Below are 22,682 nucleotides of genomic sequence, written 5' to 3'. Positions count from 1 at the left end.
AACCAGTTCAGACCGAGTTCAGAGGAGTGCAGAAGCAGTGCGCAAGTCGGGCTGCGGCTGCGTGAACTTAAGCTGCAGCGTTACAAACGACCCTGTAATTGGTTTCCGAAAGACCGAAGAGTTGCCATCTGTTACTGCATGAACGCTGAACTGACTTCGGCCAGCGCAAGATTCTGTGGAACTGAGGCTGAGCTCGTGCAGCACTGGAATAAATCGAACAGGCCAGTTCAGCGTCCATGCAACTTCCGGTTGAATCTAATGAGTCAGTTCTTACACTATTTGAACTAGATCAGCCAGTTCAAGCAAATCGAAAAGACCTAGTGTGACTTTCCACAACTATGCACTTAAAGTTTGCTTGCAACAATGTGTTCCTTGCATTTCAGTGTTTATGAAAATTATAGACCTTGGAGCAGGGGACAAAAAGGAACGGAAAGACACGAAGCTCCAGAGCTTCGTGTCTGTCTGTCCCTTTTTTTCCCCACGTTCCTGGGTAACCACGTCTATCCTTAACCAGCTCGCCTGCCTGTTAACTTAAGTAAAAGTATGTTCAATAAAGCTAAATATGTATTTTCAATTATGAACATGGGCCTCTGATTGCCCACAACCTCTAACTTATTTCATGCCCAACAATGTCACCATGGGAACAAGTAAAATGAACACTGAACACACAATTCTCGACCGGCAGTTTTAGTGCAAAAGAAAGATTTTGACTTGCAATTGTTGTTCTGGGCATGTATATAAATTGACAACACAGATTTGATATCAAGAACCATTTAACTAATTTAATATCCGTGTTACGACCCTTCAATGGTCTATTCATACGAGATAGTTCCCTGGTAAGAAAACTGAGCACTAGAAAGAAGGAACACCCACGGTCAGAAGGCGGTTCAGAAAAAATGGGCAGTACTCAAAGGACAGAGCCAAACATAGTTCGGTTGTAGCAGTTCTAGTGAACAAACAGACTCACTTTCACAACTCTGCTAGTGCCAGCTTTTCGTTCAAAAGAAAAAATAAGTGCCTCAGCAGAAGGTCCTGCAAGCAGGCCACTGATATCATGGACCTCCCCCAAAACTTGCAGGGATTAGCAGATATTTGCAATGCGGAGCATGTTACTGTAAAACCTCCTCAGTGTGAATACATCAGAAAGCACCAAGGGACCTAGATGACCGTGACAAGGTCACTTTACTTTTCTTCATATATTAAAAACAAAGAGGGAGATAGGGCTTCTTCATTTCGGTTTTGCGCTCAGAGCTTCACGTTCCTAAAGCTCGAACTAGTCGAACCGTGACCTTTCAACAGCCTATAACACTGAAAGTTCCGAAAGCCTTGGAATATTTTATCACATTAATTTTGTCGTAGCAGGTTGCAACTTCAGAAGCCATAAGGTTTGAGTGACTCACCAAGTATGAGACATCTGTGAGAAGTGGGCACTTACTGCTGCCAACTTGACTGGAGTCAGGGCCCTCTCGGCGAAAGCGCCCTTGAAGCGCCGGCATAGCACCCCAGTCACACTCCGCCCATGCAGCTTCTCCCTGCCGAAGATCAACTTCGTGGCCTCTTTAACGAACATGGAGTCTCCCCGGGCTCCCCTCACGTAGAACAGTTTGTCCTTTTCCACCAAGACACCATGGCAAAGGTGAACCTAGAAATAGATAGAAATGCTCTACAGGAAATGCAGCCAGCCATTGGTCCCGATCTCATTGATCTTTCGGAAACTTGTGTAGACGTCTGCCGCACAATGCCACTTTTTTCGGACGCAGGACATGCAAGGCAGCTCTTCATGCAACATCTTGGGCGTATTCTTTTCAAAGCCAATCACAGAAATTCACCACGGGCACTCACTACTCGTCTCCAACTTCTCAATGTAAAGAACACCTCATCTTGAAGTACAGAACAGAGAGTGGAACAAACATAACTGCAAAAGAATCGCATAGCAAACAGTTCCAGCCACGCATGTCGTCTGCTATGCACACAAAAAAAAAAACACGGAGGGGAAAACAAAAAAGCTCACGGTCGGGTGTAGCCACGTGACTTCCGCCCACTCACTCTCTCCTCTCCACTTCTCCGACCTCCGTGCGCGGGTTTCAGTTTCAGTTCTGAGCAGTTGCGTTTTTTGGCTTTAAAGGGAAGATGGGGGACTTCTACATTTGAGAAAAAACGCTTGAATTGCGTTCATTTGGCCTTTAGAATAACAGATATCAAAATTATATTTCAATGCGACGCGCCGGAGAGTTACAAGAGCAATTTCAAAATATGGCTGAAGCCCCGCCCCCCTAGCCTTGGGCAGCGAAAAGAGCCGTCGATGACGTCATGGACAGCGACTGTCTTTCGAGTTTTTCTCGCGTTTAACAATACTTACGCAGCAAATGATTTGGGTATTCGGGTTCACGGGGTAAAAATACACTAGAATTCACTTCTAACTCATTTTTTCCAAGAAGCTCCGTAGCTTCCCTTTAATAAAATATATGTGACTGTTGCAAAATATTAATTTGGTAGTCTTTCGACACTATTAAAAATCGGCTGGCAAAAAATGAAAACTTTTATTGGGGGGTTAAGTGTCCGTTTAAGTGAGTTCAGAGTAAAGAGAGAAAGCGAAAGAAGGGTACCAATTATAACACAATTTTAATTGGGCTACTTGGTACATGATTTATGAAAAACCTCGAAATAAGACAAGGCCACTAGATAGAAAACGTTTCAGAAAAGTGCCAATTATTTGGGAAAGAAATATCTTATCAATGCCCGGCCCTACTCTTTACATTCACCAGCATTCTGAAGCAGCCCGATGGTTCAATTTAAGGAAGCATATAAATAACCTCATTCAAGGAGCTGTGGAAACAATAAAATTTAGTCACTTGCCCAATATCTGGAATGAATATTCCATGAAATTCTGAACTTACCTCGTCATCAGCCTCTGCAAGCACTGGCACACACTCGGGAAATGCCTCCGGCGGGCCTGCTACAAGATCCGCTGCTGGAACAGCAGCATCAGCGGCCGGTACAGGTCGAGCGTGATCCACACCAGCTCGCACTACGTGAACTGAAGCAGGAGCGCCAGCTGCAGGAACCACTGCTGGGCAAGCTGGAGGAGCTGACCCAACCCTGCCAGACGGGACATTGTCCACTGCAACATAATAAAACACTCTTTAGAAACAAGACACAGTTCAGGAGTCAACCGATTTTTCGGACGCCAAAAATTCAGACAAGCTTGATTATTCGGACTTCAGCACTTTCCTGGTTCGTTGATGGCATGAGGGCTTCATAGAACTTCATGCCACAGAAGACTACCGGCAGTGTGCTTATTTGTTTTTCCGTAACACACCGGGACTGGAAAAGTAGCGCAAGCAGGACACAAAACAAAAGGATGAGAAACAAAACCAAAGAAGAAAAAGAGGAAGAAAAGAAATGCGCTCAAGTTCGCCGGCAGTGGGCGGCAGAGAGGTTGTTTAGTTTACACAAAAAATACCGGTGAATAGCTAATGAATATTCATGCCAAGCATTTCCAACGGTTTGCGAGATATAAGCTCAATCTTTCTGACGAAATTCAATGCTGTAGCAGATCGTCTGCTCACCTTTTAACCAGTTGCACAGTTGCGTCGCTAGACACAATCTGCCGCCCGATTAAAGTTCAGCCTTGTTGGTGCTGTGGTCATGCCTACGACCAGCTTCCTCACTCCCTCCTCCTCAACAAAAAGAACTCCTTTGTCCCCAATGACGAAAGGATGTGTGCTGGCCGGCCTCATCAGAAAGCGCATATTTAAAATGTTTTGACTGACAGAACAAACTTTCACTTCAAGCCTCATCTATGCGCACAGACCATGGTGTCTTGGTATGACGTAATTGTTTGACATACTGCAGAACCAGAAAAATATTTCTTCAATCAAAGCAAAAGTGCTGCCGAGCAAAACGGGCTCATCGCCATCAGCAACAAGAAACAAACTCTCAAAGCTCCATTTGCACCCTAAGAGACGAAAAGAGAATTATAGACACCTCTTAAACTCATTGATACATTGAAGCACCCCTGTAGTATATGCTTACTTCTGTTTGCGACAAAAAAAAAATTAAAATTACTTTTGATTTCTCAGATAAAGTGTGAGCACATAATGTGTAGTGTGTGAGGTAAGCAACTGAAAGTGCCTCCACGCTTACCTAGTAGTGCCAGCAGCTGCTTCTTGATAGCGTCCTCTCTATCTGGGGCTCCTGCTCCAGGTTCAGCACCCTCTGCTTTGCCGACCTCAGCTTTTCAACCAGCCGGGCATGCTTCCCAAGCGACACAGCGGACGTCCTGTCCTCTGTCTTTTTTTTTTTTTTTCTTGTACTTGCCACCCACTGCAGGGGATGGCGACATCAAAATCTGGAAAAGAAAAAGGTCCAGGTGTTGTAATATTTATTTAATATAAACTCCAACACATAATTGGGACACACATAGTTCACATTAAATTGCTCTCCCCCCTTTATTTTTTGGGTGCAGGTTTCAGCCCTATACCTGTGATAGCCCCCTCCCTGAAGAAATGCTTCCAGACGCCCCTGACAAGATATCCGGTATTCACTGTCAGTACAGGAAATAATTGGTATATCGTCCTTTACATACTCTAGTTTGTAAAGGACGATACCTGTTGTCAGAAAACACTGTGTAGGTAAACGAAATAGTATGATAAAATATTGTGTTAAAAGGTACTTCTAAGTTAGTTAGAAAGTAAAATATGATAATACTACTTTGCACCCAGTGTACTTTCTATGAGGAACGTAAACTCTCAGTTGCTTTGTACTTGCAATTCAGTGCTTTTAAATACGATAGCATCTATAAGCAAAGCATATGCACTTTAGGCGTCTGTTGGTCCGAGGATTTGTAACTGCTTTTGAAAAGAGCATGTGCCGGCACATTATAATTCAGAAAAGAAAAACATGCCGCCGGCACTGCGCCTCAAACCCACAACTGTTGAAGTCTAAGCCGGGCATCGTATCCGCTTCACTACGAGCATACATGGGTAAGCATTTGCGAAAGAGCTACTGGTTGCAGGCAAGAGCTGCGTTGATGCACGTGCCAGTGACTCAACGCCGTTGTTGCCATAGCAATGTGCGCCGCATCTGGTCGCAGTCGCACATAGCCACATCTGAGGAGAGCTCTGTGAACCAGACTTGAGTATCATCTTTCGTTGTCGGTATACGAAAGCAGGTCTCACCAGAGGAACATTACGCAAGCGTGCTGAGGCACAGTGAAAGCAAAGTGCCTAGGGTACTTCGGAACAACATAAAACATGTTTGTTGAAAGCTGGAGAGGCAAGTAGCAACAAGAGGACCATTGAAGCGGATGAAAAGATTAAAGAGAGGAAACTTCGGCTGCAACGCAAGCAGGACGCCAAACAAATGAGGACGTCTTGCGATAGTGGAGAAGAGATGTAACTTCGTGTACAGCGAGATTTTGACTTGACTTAGAGCAGGTGAGCACATCTCGTAAGACTGAAGAGTGTCGAATTCAGATTTAATGCGGTCGAGAAACGAGCAGGAGAGTGTCTCTTGAAATTGAAGAGGGACAACTGCAGCTACAGCACAGTCGAGACCAGGAGTGGCCAAGCTGCGGCACTTTGTGTGTTAATGTGCGGCTTGTGGTCCACTTTCATAGAGCGTTCTACCCACCGGATCTGTGTACCAGAATAGCAAGCAATTTAAAAAGTGTCTGTACAAATAGTCCTGACCAGCCATAATGAATGGACACAATTACTCATAAAGCGAACAAAATGCAAGATATTCTTTAGCCTAACCGTTCAAATTTACCCACGATTACTGCCCACTGGTAACGGAAGTGAAGTATGCTGCTGATTTGAAAAAGGGAAACAAAAGACGAACCCGCTCCTTCTGAACAGAGCCGAAGATGAGGTAAGAAAAACAGCCTAAAGGCACACATAAACCTCGAACCTTGAGTTCAATACCATAGGGATGGCCACGTGCTTCTTTTTCAAAGCAGCAACCAGCTCAGCTCGTGTCTCTGTAAAACAAAACATTCACACTGAATTACATCTCAAAGTCGTCGTGTTTGTCTCCCTTTCCCTTCTTGTATCGGGGTTTACAAATATGACCGTTCACCAGCCAGCCTGCGCTATAACCCTTGTTTCAAAAATTATTTTTTTCGATATTTTTACACATTAAATGCACCACCTAGTCGAACTTATGTGGTAAATTTGTCGAGCTTACAAAGCCGATTTGTTGCGATTTATTTTGAGTGTCGTCGCTACCATCTGGAGCGCCCTGTAGTTAAACAACGTAAAACCCTTCGCTCTTGCCGCCCAGTTCTTCACAAATCGGGCGCAAGGACCGAATCGGGCGCAAGGACATATTCGTGCCCACCACATTTCGCGAATTTTAGACGCCGGAACGGGGGCCCACGAAATTTCCGCTTTCCACGTGTCCTTAAATTTCGCTAATTTTTGGACGCGTGGAATTTGCAAAACATCGGGGGCTGGCGAACATTAGGGAGTGTTCGGAGACCGCGTTTCCCCCTCTGCAACGAAGATGCGCGTGCCCGCCGATAGTCTTGACTGTAGAGTTCCGGGTATATAGCGAGTTGCGGAGGGCGTTGCGGGACAGCGAAAACGATCAACGAAAACTCCCCATTAACGGTTTGCAGTATACGTTGTGCTTCGAGCCCCTGATGCGTAGACAACAACTTACCATTCCCCGGCGCACGCTCCAACAGCCTCCCAGTAGACGCTTTTCGGCACGTCGGGGTCGAAGTCGCCAACGCTCGCCGGTTTGAACTTCTTGATACGGTTCACCACGCTGACTATTGCCTTCGCGCCATCAATATAAATCACGTACGCTTAGTACATATCGACACCGATACACACCGATCGAGATAGCCCTAACGTCAATGCGGCTTTGGTTCACAGCACTGGCTCGCACTGGCCGGCTAGCCAGCGGCGCTGGTATGTAGGGATTGGATTGGATTAAATAAATAATCTGCCTTAGTTTATATTAATACTATTATTACTCAAAATAGTTTTAGAACATTTAAAAGCATAGAAACTTACCATGTTAAGTTTATTTATTGTTAAGAAAAACATTGTTTGTCCGTCGTTGGTTTTTCTGCGCTCTAGCTTGCAGCTACGAAATCCAATCCAATCCGACGTCAATAAACCGAAACCGAAACTACCGCGGTACAGGGCTCAAAGCTATGAAGCAAACTCTCGTTTATCTCGGCCTCGCTTCCCATGGATTTGGTTTTCTCATTTTATGACTTTAAATATGCATGTCATAAAATGGTTGAGTTTGATAGCTGAAACTGTTAAACTGAAATGACCTAATATGTGATTTTCTGATTAAAATTCTTTATTGAAAAAAAATATCACAGTTTAGTTTCGCGGTGAGCGCGTTCCCGTCGAGGTCTGATAATTTCTGGTCGCGTTAAATAGACCGATCTCACCGGCCAGTTTGACTACGCCACCGCTGCCGCAATGCAGCGAGGGAACTTTAGTCTTTGGGCACGTGCGACAACCTCGCTGGAGCTCTTCGCGTGCAGAGCACGAGAAGGCACGAGCCCTCGCGTGCACGGCCGTCTGCCTCCTGTGACCTAAAGTTATGGCGGCTTTACGCATGCGCCCAACGCTTAGTGAGATCGGTCTATTGTGTATACCGCTAGAGCCTGTACAAGGTTACCGACCGCCGGTTTAAGTGCGGCGCCGGTAAGGCGTTACCGGTCGCTCCGATACGTGGTTGCTGTTAGCCGCGCATCGATTACTGGCCACCGGTACGTTATTACGGCCCACGAGTGTGGCGTACCGGCTTCGCCTGTACGTGTTCACTCGCCGCCTGTATTTGATATGGGCAACCGATACGGCGTATCGGCTTCGCCGGTACGTGGTTACCGGTTACCGGTGTGGCCTACCGGCTGTTCCCGTACGCGTTTACCGGCCGCCTGTACATGGTATGGGCAGCCGGTACGGCGTATCGGCTTCGCCAGTACGTGGTTACAGGTCTCCGGTACAGAGCTACCGGTTACCGATATGAGAATACAGGACTCCGGTGTGAACCGGTATAGGCCGGTATACATTTGTACAGGTTTTTTCAGTAGGGTATATTTCCTGACTCCCCGGCCTTTACCCTTTCCGGTATGCTATTTAGTATCACGAAATTCATAATAGTTATTGCCAATGCGGCAAATGAAAATGGTGCAAAAACCAACATTCAAACATACGCGCACTTTTCAGTGCCGTGACGTCAGTGGCGGGCAGGCTTGCCAGTCGAGCGAGCAGTCTAAAAAATAGAATATGCCAATCATTTGTTCCGTGCTGGAGCACGGGGATTGGAGCGAGCATCCAAAGCATTCATTTGACACCATGAAACTGCTTCGAATCAGTTGGGAACAAATTCTACAGTCCAAAGAGTGAACCCCTGCACTTTAACTGACGTCACTTTTTCGTTGTTGCCAGTAGAGACTTTCAGTTTGAGAAACACGGTGAGGACCAAAATTGTAAATTCTATAACTTCGTGAAAAAAAATTATTTTGACCTAATATTTGGGATACTATTTTGGCGATGTTGTTTGGCGAGTTTAGCAAAATTTCAAGCCAATCGGGGACCATAAAGAAATCGCCAGAGCACCCCTTTAAGAGCATAATTGTGCTGTCTGAGATCTAAAAACGATACGAAGTTCAGCTGCATTTCTGCTTGCAATAAAAGTTGTCAGTGTGAACATTTAAATTTGTCCAGTTAATACCTGGAGCGTTAAAGTCCCCCATTATCAAAAGGTTGCACCTATACAACTCTTTCACTATATTCTCAATGTTACAAGACACCTGATGAGGTGTAGTTTGAGGAGGGAGATAAAACAATCAGAATAAAACACCCGCTTTGTGCACTCGATTTCAACCGATAGACACTCAGGGGACCCCTCTAAATCCTCGCGTCTTTTTGAATTGTACCGCCTGTCAACTGCAATCATCACACCACCTCCTATGCTACCTCGCAAAAAAAAGTCACGATCGCGATGAAAAAAATTTCAAAATAGGGCGGAAAGTTATCTTCAGAGCTAATGGTGGGACGCAACCAGGTTTTCAAGCAAGCACATAAAAGAATAGTTAGATACAGTAACACGAGAAAAGAAACACTCGGCCTTCGTCGGAAGACCACAAAATGTTTTGATAAGACAGCCTAGTCTTACTCATCAGTGTTTTCTGCAGTGGTTTTTGGCCACTTACCGAGATACTTTGAGCAAATCATCTTGAAGAACAGCTCTGAAGGGCTTGAATAAACCCCAGTCAGCGCAACGGTTCGAGCCCTCGGGCATGTGGACATGGGCATTGAATGTGCCGTTCGCTCGTCATGTCCGTCACCCTTGGAGGCAGGCGGATCTTCGAGCATACATTGATTGAGTAAAATTATATGCACGGTCGCGTGCACGTTGACTGGAAATTGCTATGCACACGACGTTTTGAAACTCGTATAAAACGAATGGTTAGAACGAATTTCCGAAGCGGTAGCGTAGCTAAGTGGCAAGGTGTCTGCCTCATACGCAGCGGACCCCGGTTCGGTCTGCAGTGTGGACTTACTTTTTTTTTCTCTTTTTTCTTGAACATTTTATTTTGTCGATATTTACTACATTTCTTTTTTATGATTAACACTTAAAAAAAAATGTTGCCAACAAAATTTTGCTGAACTAAAGGGTATAAGACTTCCTTTCCGGATGTGCAATGAAGGAAAGCAGGGCTTGGGTTGTCAGCTGGACGCCGCAACGCGGCGTGTACGGAGGGGGGGGGTGCCAAGTGGGTTAATGCTTTTGCACTTAGCAGCCACACACTGTCGCTGTGAAGCGGCGTGAACGCAGGTTGGGGGGGGGGGGGGCGGGGAGCTTTACTTATATCGATTTCCACCATGCCCGTAACATTTGCGCCTAGAACCGAGAGGAGTCGGACACCCACCCAACGATTCCGATGCTAGAGATGCCGCGGATCTCCCAGCTCCAATAGTCTGTCCTCTTGGCAGCCCGAGGGGGTGAGGAATCTGAATCCGCGCATTCCTGGCTGTCAGCCATGGTGAACTAGAAGGCTGGAGGCCCCCGACACTCTGCCCGAGGGCAGACACGGGCCACGGCAGCCGGTTTCAAAGCTGCGCCGGCCTCCGCTCTCCTCAAGCCTGTGATTTCTGCAGGGCCCGCCTTTACGTCATCGCACAGTGAGCAGACGAGCTATAGCGAACCAGAATAAGGCGGGTAGTGGAAAAAGCGGCGGCCTCCATGTGAGGCACTTTGTGTAGAATCTATCAGGTGGCACTGGCGTTCCATCCCGGACCACTTCTGCTGGCGGCGAGCCCGTTCGAAGCGTAGCTGGTTTCAACCTTAGTGGTTCATTACCACGGCCTGTATGTGTTTCATGGATGTTGCAACGTCTATGAATTAATGTTTAAAGTTTATTCGCGCAATGTAGCGATTTTGTGTTTTCGGTACGCTGTAGTGTTTGCCCTGGCTGGCTGGCAAACGCTCCTCCATACGGACCCGTCTACCTGCCTAGTCTTGCAAAGGCACCCAGAGTATCTTGTCTTTTTGGAAATAAAGACCATAATTAGTATTCTGCGTTGATTTTCAGTTATATGCCCATAATAAATGCGTGTACCACTTTCCTTTGTTAAAGAACATGCCATTGTGAAAAATAATTGTTGAAAAGCTACACTTCCATTTGGAACGTGCTGAACGAAGGAAAAGTAGGTAAAATACTCGTAATCATTGCGGCACTCTTTGTGGCACTATTTCTGGAGTGTTGTAGCGTTCGACTTCCGCCGTCCGCCGCAGGTGATCAATCAGACGACTCTTTCCTTGGGGTCAAGCGGGGTTTATTACCATGACTCCTGGATCCCGACCTGGCCAAGACTCGGGACAGCAACTCCTGTCGGCCGCACTGGCCACCCCTTTTAAGCCCGTGCGTATGCAATGGGCACCGGGAGCCGCCCCCCCGCTAGTCGCCGGTTTGGCCGCCGTGTGGCGGGCCGAGCGCCCCACACCTCTCCCCCTTAGAGGTCGAGGTCTAAGATGGCCTCCTCGTGGGCCGGGTCGCGGAGCAGATCCGGGCGGAATCGGCGGAGCACCCGGATGGCCTCCGCGACTTTCAACGGGCGGGGAGCTGCCGGAGGTGCAGCAGGAGGTGGTGCGGCTCGGCGAGCCCAGTCCGCGGCGACGCGAGCTTGGTGCAAGGCGCCCGCCAGGTGGATGGGGTGGTGCAGTTCCGGCACTCCGCAGACGGGGCACAGCAGGCATCGAGGCTCAGGCTGTAGAAGCTCTGTCGAGCCTGCTTCCTCGCCTTCATGAGGGCCTGAAGACTGATGTTGGATGAAGCTCTCCTGTCGTCGCCGAATCCACCCTGGAGGTCGTGGAAGACGTGATCTTGCGCGAACCGTCGGAGCAGCGCCCCTGTGTAGATGCGCAGTAGGATGGATGAGATGGTGATGGGCCTGAAGTCTCCGCCAGTAGTGGCCGAGCGGGACTTGGGTATGAAAACTCTTGGCCACCTTGAGGTCCTCGGGAAGCATAGCGAAGGCCAACCAGTTGGTGAAAATGATGGCAAGAATGGCTGGTGGAATCTGGAAACCTCGTTCAGGGTAAGGCCGTCCGGGCCAGGGGCAGTCTTTGCGTCGGTGTTCTTGAGCACTCTTTGGAGCTCTCCTTCGGTGAACGGCTCCACCTCTACGTTGAGTACTTGTTCGGATGTTATGAAACTGTCAACCGGTCTTGATGGTGTAGACATGAGAAGGTCGTAGACCCGGTGGAGCTCCGAGAAGAGGACTGCTGGGTCAGCCCAGTCCAGCCCCAACTCGTCGACGAGCACCTTAGGCCCCAGACTGTACAGCCGTTGATGTTCTGCATAGCGTTCGTTACGGCGCTGGTTACGGTTCTTGGCTAGACGACGCTTCTTTTTCTTGCTGCCCTCGGTGCCTCCCCTCTCCCCAGGTCCTCTCCTATCTTGATGGGGTCCAGCAACCCTTGAGCGATGGTGACAGGGGTTCCTGGTGCGGGCTGCAGACGCACCCAGGCAGATCCGGCGTCGTGAACGCGGACCGGTTGAATAGGAACCGGCTGCTTGTGTGCCGCCGCCTTGAAGGTCTCCAGGATCTCCTTGTAATGGCGTGTATTTCGCTGCCCTGTGATTCCCTGTGAGGACTGGGTGGTGAATACCCTGGCAAAAGCAAGGTTCATATGAGGGTGGTCCTTGCAGGTGATCTCTGCCCTGGCCAGTGCCGTCAGTTCCGAGACGGTCCACCGCGCGTTGAACTCTGCTGGTGGAAGAGAGTTTGCGGTGCCAATGTACGTGTGACCTCTGCGATGATGGATTTAGCAAAGGGACCAGGAACGATGACAGTTGGCGGGGTGTCTGGCGAGGGGCCACAAAGGGATGAAGTTCGGAGTAAGGGTGAGACATCCTTTCCCCGTCGCGTGCCGAGCTCCCTGCGCATCGCCTCTGCGCACTGGGGCATCAGACGGTAGTCCCGGACGCTCTGCCATGTTCTTCTTGGCATCAATGCAGCGAGCTCTTCGTCACTACGCATGCACAGAGAAGCCTGGAGCTTGCACAGCACGAGTGCATGAGTGTCCCTCTCTGTCCAGGGCCTTGCCTCCGGTGTAGGGGGGATATCTCGGGGGGTGACCGGGGTTGGAGAATGATGTATGGACTTCTCGCTTCACCGCTGTGGTCTTGGCGTGGTGAGGGGTGATGAGGGTATGTCCGTCTGCAGGCCGGAGGAATCTTGCACTGATGGCAGTGGTCCCCCTGGAGTGGCAGTGGGGGGCTCACCATGTGCAGGAACCCTGGAGTCCGGCCGAGGTAACCTGCTCCGCAGCTGTTCTTGCTGTAGCAAGTCCCTGTACAACTTCCGCCCCCTGATGCCCTTGATGGTTTGCCAAGGTACCCCTGCGGACCCCTTGGCGAGTTCTTTGTTGGTAAACTTCATCTTGGCGGGCATCGACAATTCTTGGACCGCCAAAGTCCTGACGTCCTCCGTGGTCCAGTCACCTGCTGGTGGGAGACGCAAAGCAGGGGTGCTGGTTGTGAAGGGCATCCACATGTCTGCCCTCTTGGAGTCCCGGGAGAACTCTGGGTGCTCCTTCTCCTCGGTGTGACTTGCAGGGGAAGGAGTGGAAGCCTGCGGAAGCTCGTTGCTGGCCACACTGTGTGAGTCGGCGTTCGTCACTACGGTTGAAGTGGGCGATACTAATGGTTTCTTCCGACACCTTGTGTAATGAGACGACATGGAGGTGCTCTTGGTGTACGTTTTGGCGAGGCAATAGAAGCACCTCCGTACGAAGTGACAACTATGAACATGTTCGTAGTGCCCCCCAGAGAGATGCGAGAAGTTAGTCGTTTGTCGCACAGGTGGCAGACAATCTCCTCTGAGGGATACAGCCTCTCAAAGGTTTGCTAACACGCTAGGTGATGGATGAGTCCCTGACATGCTGAAATAAATAGGAAAAAAAATATGAAGCACTATTCCCCCAGCCGCTTGCGACACAGGGTATTTGTATTTAAGTGTAGGCTGTGAGGCCGAGAGGGAGAGCCTGGTAATGTGGCCTGTGCTGTACAGGCCACAGTAACTTGTTCAAAAGGTACAAAGTTCCCTAGAGCACTAGATTATACTAGTCCTGCAGACTACGCCACTACATGTAGTGAAAACCAGCTAGTGGTGCCCTGCGTAGCCCCAAAGCGTAGATCCGATCCACAGGGCTGCATGCCGAAGCACAAAAAAAAACAACCCAAAAACCATGTTTATTGCGCCAAAGTGCCGAACTGCGCTTGATTACGAACAAAAAACCTACAAATGTTGCTAAAAGAAAGAAAAGAAAAGTGAAAAGACGTTTTTCTCTGCTGCTAGTCTAACAGAGGTGGTGAAATCCACGGGTGGAACGTATTGCCCTCTGTTGATGGCCGGCGCAACTAAACAAAGTTGCATGCGCTCCCAGTTCGCGTGCAAAGTTCGAACTGGAAACCGGCAGAGCTGCCACGAGAAAAAAAAAGGATGGCAGTGGGACCAGGGACTTTTGTGCGTGGTTCGACGCACGGAGACTGAAAAAAAAAATGTTTAGTGTAGGAACCAGCGGTCCACTAGCGCCTAGCACTAACTCCAGCAGCCAAAAAACGAGTGACCGTTAAGGGGTGAAGAAAGCCTCAGCGGCCGGCTGCTCACACGTTTGGAGAGGTGCTGAAACTGCGCTGGCGGACTTGAGAATCTTCCAAGAGCAGCGGGGGGTACCCGGCGGTGTCCGGGAGCACGCAATAGTCGTGGAGGCGTGCGGACCTGGCCAAAGGCGCGATCGCCGGGAACTCGGCTCGCTAACCAAACGCAGCCGAAACGAAGCTGACTTTCTGTTTACCCACAAAATACCCAAGGCATTTGGCTTTTTTTTTTTTTAACGAGTAGGACTTGTGCACAAAAATCGTTTCCTCGCCCACCCCTTCGCAGAGGCATCAGGCTGATCTTTGGCATGAAGTCTGGAAGTCCTTATCCTCTCCAAGGGAGAGGGACCCACCAATAGCCCCATGGCAACACACAACCGCCGGGGCGCTTCATCGCCCGTGCACCACGGAGGTCATCTGCTGATGCCGACGAAAGCACCTGACCCCCCCCGAAGGCAAAGTATAGTCAATACCTTAAAATCCTGTCTACCAAACCCAAGATTGGTAAGAGCTGCAGCACTTTTTGGCGACCAAACACTTGATATATATGTGATAGTCAAACTAGTCACAACCGGTGCAACACTATTGGCCCCTTTAATAATATCCAGAAGCTCTGGAACACTATAGTTTGCACTTTCCGCTCATGTGCGGCATCTGGGGTGGAATACGTACCCACCACCTGTGTATCAACCACAGTCATCTGACTACCTCCTGCAATAACGAGGTCTGGCACATATTTCTGTGTTGCGGTGTGGCACTCGGGTTCTACCAGCACCTCCCATCCCTTTTCTTTCAGATGACCAGGAGCATACTGCACTAAACTATCATGTCGTTTGATTCTGGCACTGTGCGTGCAGAAGCAATTTTGCGTAATGTGTCCCAGTGACTCCGCGGAGTCACAACCGGCCCGACGAGTCAAGACGTCCCGACCCCTTTTAGTCCTAGTCATGTGAGGAAGCGCATTTGCCCTCGTCTTTACCAAATCAATGAACCTCTTTCCATTCATCGGACGTGTACCTTTTCCAACCCACACCTGCGAAGACGGTACACGTGAGCACTCCTTCAGGGCAGCACCGTCTGCACTCTTGTGCCACTCTCTCGCCCAAAACCTGGATACAGCACCCCTAGATCGAAGCACCTTGCCCTTAAAGATGAACGACCGTTCTAGTCAATCTTTCAAGTCGACCATGTGCGGCAGCTGCAAGGCCACGGCGCACGCAGGATGCGATGACGTGCCCAGTGCCAACAATCTATGCAGTGCCATATCTGGTATGGCGGTACGTAAACAAGGGGCACCAAGAGAGTCATAGTTACTCCCGCCGTTTATTCGCGCTTTGATGAATCTCCTCACGTTGACATTCAGAGCACTGGGCAGAGATCACATTGCATCAACACCGACCGGAGGCCATTGCAGAGTGTGTCGGTCATATCGCTTTAGGTTCCGTCCACAGGGACCAGCAGCCATCTCCCCCTTTCAGCCTTCTCCTCCCATTTACACATAATGCCCCTTTAAATTGAATATAAATTGGAACTAAAATTATTGGTAGCTCTCGACTGAATTCAAACCCATGTGCCCACAGTTTGGAGCGCGGTGCTTTAACCACTCTGCCATCGGCAAGAGTTCATAGCCGCTTCCAAGAGCGGGGTTTTATATCCACGGTTTTCTTTTTCAGGGGAGCACTAGCAGCACTGCCAAATTTCTGAATATGGCACATGATCACGTAACATTATATGACCACATAAGTTACCTAATCACGGAGATTACGGGATCATGTGTCACCTAAGTTCAGGCCTAATTAAATCATGCAAGTGCTAAGTAGGCCAGCATGATTACAAAATGATAACCAATACAGTAAAACCTCGTTATAACAAAGTTGAAGGAGCGGTCGTAGTTATTTCGTTATAACCATTAGTTTGTTATAGCCAATGTCCATTTCTCCATACTATTAGCAAGCAAGGGGAATTATGATTGCTTTGTTATATCCATTAGTTTGTTATATCCCATTTTGTTATAACGAGGTTTTACTGTAGTGTAAGGTTACGCATCGCATGTCACGTAAGATTAGAAATAAATGGAGCGTGCAAGGCTTAAGTAGGTATGCGTTCTTACTCTTCCTTAGCGGATGGGAGTGAAGAATGCACGAAGCAAGAGGCAGGCAGAAGATGAGGCTGAGCAGCCATGAACATTGTGCCCAGCAATCCCCATATGCACAGCACGCACATCATGTGTATGGTAGAGCTTGACACATTTTGTGCTTCTAAGGCTTTGACAGGATAGTCAAGCTTGGGTAACTTTTTTAAAGTGCAGCTTTTAGACGCCCGTTTCCGGGTTGAGCGGCGTCGGCATTGGCGTAAACGCGTATTGCATTATGAGACCTTTCCCGTAATGACGTCACACTTGAAGTCTAGCTCAATTTAGCAGAAAAAATGTAACGGAAATTTTTCTGCTAAATTTAACGGGGAAATCGACATCACGTGGCCTCAACACCAATTAAGTTTCCCTGCTGAATTTAGCGGGAGAGTTTCGGTAAATTTCCCGCTGAATTTAAGAAGAATATTTCCCGGCTTTATTTAGCGGGTAAATTTTCGCTTAATTTAGGGGGAAATTGAGCGGAAATTTCCTGATTAATGGGAGAGAAGCAGGAGAGGAGGAGGAAAGGGTATGGAGGGGGAGCAGGGACATACCCTCCCCTCCCCTCCTCAAGAGCTGCGCTCTAATTTTACATTACAGAGAATTGTAAACGTCTTTCATATTTTTTTTTGTTGATCTACACTATTGCCATCGCAACATTAGAATTGCTAATCTTGTGAAAAAAAGGTTCCTAATTTACCTTGCCATCAGTGACTTCAAACAGATGCGGCTCACTGACTGGAACAGCAGTGACTGCAACAGCAGCGACTGTAGCAGCCTGCCCTCGTTCAGGCACTGTTAATATAAGCATCATTGATGAGAGACAGCTAAAAAACTGCACTTCGAACTGATCACCAAACCTATTCGAATCCAATTAGCATAAGCCTCAAACCTAAAGATTGGGATCTGTAAGTCGTGGAAATTAGACAAAAGAAATCAAAATGAAGTGTGAACAAAGCAGATGTTACATGACGTCTGACTTTAGCAGTAATATTTCATTTTTCCCACTGCATTGAATCGTTTTCACCCACAAGGCAGGGCAAGAATAGGACAGAGCGCTCCGTCTTATCCTGGTCTTCCTATTCTGATTTTGTACAATTTTACCTTATATACCTCTTATGCTGTTTTTGCACTCATCATATACAACGAATATTAACTAGCAGAGCTTTTAGCATTATCATAAAGTTGCGGTCTTGCAGCTGAAACGTGACCCCCCCCCGGCGGAGGGGGGGGGGGGGGGGAGGCAGGCGGCGGGCGGGGCGACGGGCGGCTGCTGCACTGCCACTAAGCTTGCAGTATTGGGTGACGAAAATCTAGCTCTTTCCTTCGGAGCACAAGAGACAGAGATAACAATGAGTGTCCTTGTGATCCTATATGACTCTGACTTACCGACTACTATATCTGTTGTGATGTGTCCCAGCCTATTGTGGCATAAACTTCGTCACCCTTATTATAATGATCCGCCTTCCATCTGGCCCCCTTCATGCCCGTCACGAGAAATTAAGTAAACTAGTACCACTGTATACTGGAAACAAATTAATTTTCACGAAGACCTAATTTTCACGAATCGTCTACATTTTGCAAAAAATAGGTCTCACAAACTATTTGGCTAAAATGTGAACATACAGAAAGCTGTAGTGAGGTCCTTGCGGATTGCAAAAATGGGTACCAGTAATTATTCCAGCTCTTCAGCTTCAGTCGAATTCGCGAAAAATGGAGCCCACGAAAAATCAGTCATGTACAAATGCTTTGTTTTCCCTCAATTTGAAACTTGGCGATGACACAAGCATCAGTGGCCATGGCAGAGGGTTTTGTGGTGCTGGTTGGACCATTTTGCGTAAAAGCAAGTTTTGGAAACTTCGAAGTGGTCGAACTGGTCTTTTGGGGCTCCTCCCTTATCTTTCTGGAAATCTGTCTTATGCACCTTATGACCGGAGATTATGGCGAAGGTCCCCATGACCTGGAGATACAAGAAACAACCCCCATGGTTCGCCGAGCCTTTGGTACAACACTTCCTATGTGCACTGTGAAATCTAATGTTTGTGTGAATGTAATTTCTAAGTTTGACAAAGAGTCATACATGGTAGGGGCTCACTGAGCAAATGATAGCTCGATTTGCCCACCCTGTGGGGCCTGCTAAAGCGCATCACGGCACTTTTCGTGGTGTGCAGCCGCTAGCAGTTGTTAGTCACCCGGCACTTTATGTCTTTGATGTAGTCCTGGAGAAGGAGGCAGCCAGGTGGAGCCAGCATCGAGGTGTGGTCTGCGTACTGAACGAAAGAAAATCTATCATCCTGAGGCATGTCATTGACAAGAAACCGGTACTGTGGCACACTGGAGGGGACGTTCATCGTAGCTCAGTGCACACCTTGGTAAACAAATTGTGGGATTTTTCCCTTCAGTTAGTTTGGCAGCCACTTGAGAAGGAAGCCATGAACGCTGGCGCCTGACATTTTATGTAGCAGGAGATCGATGTTGAGGGCATCGAACGCGTAACTGAGATGAAGCCGTAGAAAATCTTTCTTTTTGCGACTGCCAAGATTGTTGCTTACAAAATGACACGGGGTCGCCAGGACCGTCCCACAGCTGCGGGCGTGCCTAAAACTGTGCTGTGTCTGCAATAAGTATCCAGTGCTCTCTAAAAATCGAGGAACTGACTGTTCAGTATGCATCCTAATGTGCGGTAGATGATTAATGTTATTGAGGTTGGACGCTAATGCTTGACGTCACTTGTAGGCTTCTCTTTCCTTTCGTGAATAGGGGTGAGTAAGGCGTGTTGCCAGGTGGTAGGAACAGCTCCCTCATCGAAAATACTTTGAAGTAGACAGCTGAGGGAGGGATCAAACTGTACTGCGTTATCATCCTATAAAAGGCAGGTGCCACACCATCTGGACAAGGGCATTGTGATGGCTTGATCTTAGACACGGCTGTTCACAGTTCTTCCTTTGAAAAAATGATCCCCTTCACGCATGGTGCATCATTGTCAGATGGTGTGGGTGCGAAAGCAGAAGATTGTGACGACTCCGTGGTTCGTTGGTGTTGCAGACAGTGTTAAGGGCTGGGGGACAGCAAAGGAAGGTGGCCAACTCTGCTGTTTCTAGGAGAACCTTCTTGAGGCATCTTTCGTCTTCTTCAATGTCGGTTTCAAACCTAAGTTCCCTTTCAAAAGCAAGCTGAAATATAAATATATGTTACAAAGTTTCGCAGGCACATACTGGAGTGTACACGTAACAATACTTCCCTACCTGAGAACCCAGTTTGATTTTTTTCTGGAAGCTAATTGGAAAGCCGAAATCCAGAATGGAGAATCTTGATTCAATTCTGGAAATGTCGGTTCCAGATTGGAGAATCTGGATTCGGTTCTGGAAACGTCAGTTCCTAATTGGAGAATTTGGATTTGGTTCTGGAAAAGTCAGTTCCAGAATGAAGAATCTGAATTCTGCTCTGGAAGTTTTCAGTTCCAGAATGAAGAATCTGAATTCTGCTCTGGAAGATTTCAGTTCCAGAATGAAGTTAGTGGAACCATCACCTGAAAATTGATATCCAGTTACGCCATGTGATACATATTGTGGGAAAACAAATCCAGGAGGTGAAACTATAGTGGTCACATACTGGGTTTTTTTAAAACCACCTAGGTATCTGGCTCTATACTTGGAACCTCCATTCAGGGATCTGTTCTGTTAACTTATCCCCAAAGCCAGTTTGTGCAAACTGAAATGAATATTGAAAACAAAATGTGGTTCCTAGAAACCTGAATGTATTGTAAAAGACCCACTTAGCAGAAATTCGCTGAAAAACCCTCAGGCATCCAGGTAAAACATTTCGCGAAACAAAAAATCTCGGATATGTATGTCGTTTATATTTTTTTAGTTGTTAGGCTGGCCCAACAAAGTGCAAACAGCTATGGAAATTTAAGTTATAGGTATTACATTTGGTGGCAGAGTTGCCTATTCTGTAAAGCATATATACGAGTTTGTGGAAACTGGAAATAATATAGAACAAATGCAATTCCTGCCAACCAAAACTTACAGTATGCCTAGAATTGAAAATGCTCAGTCCAGCTAGTGGATAGTGAAATTGATATAGAGCTGTCTTAGCTAAATGTCGACACAGGTTTTTTAGTGGCATCACCTACTGCTATTATGTCTTGCTAAGACGAGCTAAAAAAGGCACGTTCTAGGCAGATTCATGACAACTTGAAGAATGCAGCTGGCCCATCAAGTGCAGAAGGCATTTTTAGAAGCATTGAAATGAAAAAAAAGTAATTGTTTTTTATAATGAAGTCGCCAAACATTTCTACCTTATTGGAATTCGTTAACAGCAGTTAGCATCCTCTGCATCCGCTCTACATTTATTTCTATACTATGATTGATCTCAGAAAAAAAATATTACTAGAACCCCCAAGACACCGAAAGGCCATTAGACACTACATAAATTTAAACCAACTTGCACAAATGCTTACTTCAAGTAATAACCTCAAAGGGCAACTCCACCCCAGAAATACATTGCTATACATTCTAATGTGCACGCTCTATTTAATATTTGTGTTTGAAAGCTCACTAGATAAGCATCAGTAACTATCTTGCTGTTCAGTTTTACGTGTGCCAGTTTAAGATTTTCACAAGTACTTGTAGGTGTTAAGAGACAAATCATCGAATGACAGTACAGTAATTAAGAGAGCCAAGAACTTATAACCCTCATACATAACCTATAGTTACTAAAACAATTAACTAGTCAAAATTAACACAGAAGTATGAAAACAAAATCAATCAAATCATATGTGAAATGCTATTAACAAAAGCCTATTTTGTGGTCCACGAATACAGAAGGTTTTTGAAGCTATTCAATTATGATGCAATGTAGACAGAATAACGAAAGGTCTAAGTCTATTTCAGTCTTTTCAACTTGCATTATAATAACAAAAGAGTGATTTTCTCATTTGCCTGCTTGCAGTTAAAAACAAGCCTACCCTACTGCTACCCCTAGAAGCCTCACACATTTTTGTCAGAAAGGTTAGGGAAAGACACATTAGGAGGCTGAGACATGGAATTGATTTACTCAAACAATAGCCATCTTCCACAGGTCGATAATCAAATTAGCCCGACTAGTCTCAGAAGAGCAAATCAAGCACACGAAGTATAACAAATTGTAAACAAAGAAAATCACTTATGAATGTAGAGTTACCTGAAGGAACACCTTAGGAGCAAAACAAGAAGTCTGAAGATGTGAAAGGCACAATCTCGATAGATTTCCCTTGTTGACACAAAGGCAAAACAGGGACAAATTATCACAGGATGTTTGTTTTGAATATTTCAACTCCTAGGGAACAGTCACTTTACTTCGACACACCTGGTTACATTACATCAATCGCGCTCAAGAAGGTTTGACAGATCACAGACATAGCATGCTGAGGGCTTCCTGAAAGTGAGAAAAAGGCATGGTGCCTTCAGCTGCTGTGGTTTAACAGCCTGCAAGTTCACGTGAGAAAGAAAACAAAGCCTGATGTGCTGCGGGAAAGCACCTGCCAAGTGATGACAACTTCCCTGCACAGAAGTGTTACCTCACCTTTCAAAGGCAACACTCTCAAAATGGTGAAATCGCACATATCCTTTATTTGAATGACCTAGGAGTCTGTCTTTTTACTCCTGGCATAGTTTCGGCTGTGACAAATCTGCCCTTTCCATGCGAAGTGCTTGTACTCTGTAGCCTGATCAAAGGCGGCCCCAGATCCAGCGGAAAGACAACTCTGTTCCTCTTTGCTCAAGGATGCCTTCGAAGAGGAACCGAGCAGGCACACTTCGTTTGCATACTTGAAGTTTTGGTGTTTAGTGTATCCCAGAATATCACAGCACATCACTTTGACGCTGTCACTTAGAAGCGAGGACACCAAAGTTTGATCCCAACTGCTGATACTTCACTACCCTTTCCGGAAGAGCATTTGATCCTTTCACCAGCTTCACAAGCTGCCCGTTACCGCTTTCAAATTCAAAAGCAGAATGGCCCCACAATGGCCCCAGTTGCTGCACTGCTTCCGCTAGGTGGAGTAACTGGTGCAGGCTGAACGTCATTGCTGGAGCTCCATACAGCCTCCCTGTCATGCCCACAAAGGTCCAGAGGAGTTTCTCTGAAAGCACAATATGACATTATTAAAGCTGGCCCGAAGCAGGACACAAAGAAACCGAAGGGGGAGAACTCGCGTGCAACATCAATGGATGCTGGAGTTACGGTGTCCCTCAAAAGTGCATGGACGGCCTCCACCAGCTTCTTTATGTACGGCCAGTATTGGTCCAGAAGGACCCTGTACATGCAGGGAAGCGAGTGGTACAGCAGCCAGTGGCGCCATTCGGAAGCCTTCCAGAATAGGCGTGTGCTCAGTGCCCTTGGGAGTCTCGTGGAGCTGTGTGG

General features: G+C 47.2%; 1 long non-coding RNA gene and 1 pseudogene across 1 annotated transcript; both read right to left on the bottom strand.

Moving 5' to 3' along the window:
• Positions 1–3,057: 3,057 nt before the first annotated feature.
• On the bottom strand, positions 3,058–5,951 carry LOC121834424. The gene is made up of 3 exons (XR_006077210.1): positions 5,928–5,951; positions 4,147–4,351; positions 3,058–3,121 (listed from the first exon to the last, which is right to left on the bottom strand). It is a non-coding gene; the product is annotated as an uncharacterized LOC121834424 (long non-coding RNA).
• Positions 5,952–21,629: 15,678 nt separating this feature from the next.
• LOC121834417 lies at positions 21,630–22,414 on the bottom strand (annotated as a pseudogene).
• Positions 22,415–22,682: the final 268 nt, after the last annotated feature.

The sequence above is a fragment of the Ixodes scapularis genome, unplaced genomic scaffold, assembly GCF_016920785.2.
Source record: "Ixodes scapularis isolate PalLabHiFi unplaced genomic scaffold, ASM1692078v2 ptg001158l_1___fragment_1__unscaffolded, whole genome shotgun sequence".
In the NCBI taxonomy this organism is placed as follows: domain Eukaryota; kingdom Metazoa; phylum Arthropoda; class Arachnida; order Ixodida; family Ixodidae; genus Ixodes; species Ixodes scapularis.
The sequence above is the reverse complement of the archived record's forward strand: the minus strand, read 5'-3'. Positions and strand labels throughout refer to the sequence as shown.